At 59.5% G+C, this 1,594-nt stretch overlaps 1 long non-coding RNA gene across 1 annotated transcript; it reads left to right on the plus strand.

Annotated features, from left to right (window-relative positions):
• The first annotated feature begins 392 nt into the window (after positions 1 to 392).
• Positions 393 to 1,457, plus strand: LOC106697288. The gene is made up of 3 exons (XR_001348361.2): positions 393 to 538; positions 633 to 732; positions 1,189 to 1,457. It is a non-coding gene; the product is annotated as an uncharacterized LOC106697288 (long non-coding RNA).
• The last annotated feature ends 137 nt before the right edge of the window (positions 1,458 to 1,594 follow it).

Consider the following 1,594-nt stretch of genomic DNA (forward strand, 5'->3'; position numbering starts at 1 on the left):
GAGCTGGGCACTGGGGTCAGGGTGATTATTTCTGGGCCTGTGTGGCTCTAACCAGGTTCCGGGGGACCCAGGACATGTGGGATGCAGGTGGGCAGAGCCAGGGCCCAGTCTGGGCATGATCGTGCCCTTCAGCCCTGCCTGAGAGCCCCTCTTCGTCCAGGCCCCTCCCTGATCCAGTTCAAGCCAAGGCCTGGGCAAAGGCTGCTGCCCCGTGCCCCGGGGCCCCAGGTGCCCCCTCCTTTTTCTCTTCTGCTTGTTCCAACACCACTCTCCCCCCCCCCCGCCCCCGTCCCCCCCTCCCGTCGGTCCGTGGGAAGAATGCTGTGTCCTCTGAATGGGGGCCAAGAGTGACAGGAGGTGGCAGTCCGAGCTGCATGGCCCCTGGTGTAAGAGATCCTCTCCTCCGTCCCCGCCTCCCCTGCCTGCGCCCCTGCCTCCGCCTCTGCCCACCCGGCCCAATCCCTTACAACTGCCCCAGGACGGCTTCTGGGCAGCCGCTGCCATACAGAAGGCACCGGGTTGCCCCTCTCTGCTCCAGGTACCTCTCTCCCCTCAGTCAGCTGGCCCTGGCCTCTCGGCCTGACAAGAGGAGGACTCCCACCGCCTGACACACCCCACGCTTCTCTCTGCAGCTAGAAAGACCTGAGTTAGACAAGCGGAAGCGGACGCCTCCCTACCTCATGGCGACAGAAAACGGAGCAGCGGAGCTGGGAATCCAGAGCTCACCAACAGGTGCCAAGCTGGGGCAGGAGGCGAGGGAGGAGCTTGGGGAGGGGTGTTTGAATCCAGGTTTGGGCCAGTTCCTCAGTGGTAGTTCTCTGTGTGGTGCATGGGGGACTCAGAAACCCGAATTCTCTCTGGGTAGGACTGGGCTGGTCAAGAGCTTACATGAACTCCTCCCCAGAGAAACTAGGAAAATGTGAAGCTCTCATGGATGGCACTAAATCCAGGGCAAGGAGTGACGGGGTGTCCAGGCCCAGCAGAGGACCGGGAGCCCTCTATACAGGACTCTCAGATCCCAGCGCCCATCTCTACAGCCCGTCAAGGGGCCCTAGAGGCTCGGGGGGACAAGCATTTGCAAATCTTTGCCTTAGTGGGGACCTGGCCCAGAGCTGGTCTCTGGTGAGCCTGGCTGGGGAGAGAGAGGAAGGAGGGTGAATCCTGACTGGCGTCTCACCTTCTCTACAGACAATGCACCTAAAGGTGCAGCAGGCGAAGGACCCCCAGCTACAGAGAAAGACCTTGCCCCCCCAGACCCAAAGAAAGAGCCTGGTTCCCAAGAACCAAAGGAAGAAACTGCCCCCCCAGATCCAAAGATGAATCCTGCCCCCCCAGACCCAAAGAAGGAACCTGCCCCCCCAGACCCAAAGAAAGAGCCTGGTCCCCAAGACCCAAAAAAAGAACCTGACCCCCCAGACCCAAAGAAGGAACCTGCCCCCCCAGACCCAAAGAATAAACCTGTCGCCCCCGACTCAAAGAAATAATCTGCTCCCTCAGATTCATAGGATAAATCAGCTCCCCCACATCTAAGAATGAAGATGCTGCCCCTCATCAAATAAAGAACAACTGTCCTCGCACATATAAAATAATAATG

Source organism: Myotis lucifugus, unplaced genomic scaffold (genome assembly GCF_000147115.1).
Source record: "Myotis lucifugus unplaced genomic scaffold, Myoluc2.0 scaffold_60, whole genome shotgun sequence".
NCBI lineage: Eukaryota > Metazoa > Chordata > Mammalia > Chiroptera > Vespertilionidae > Myotis > Myotis lucifugus.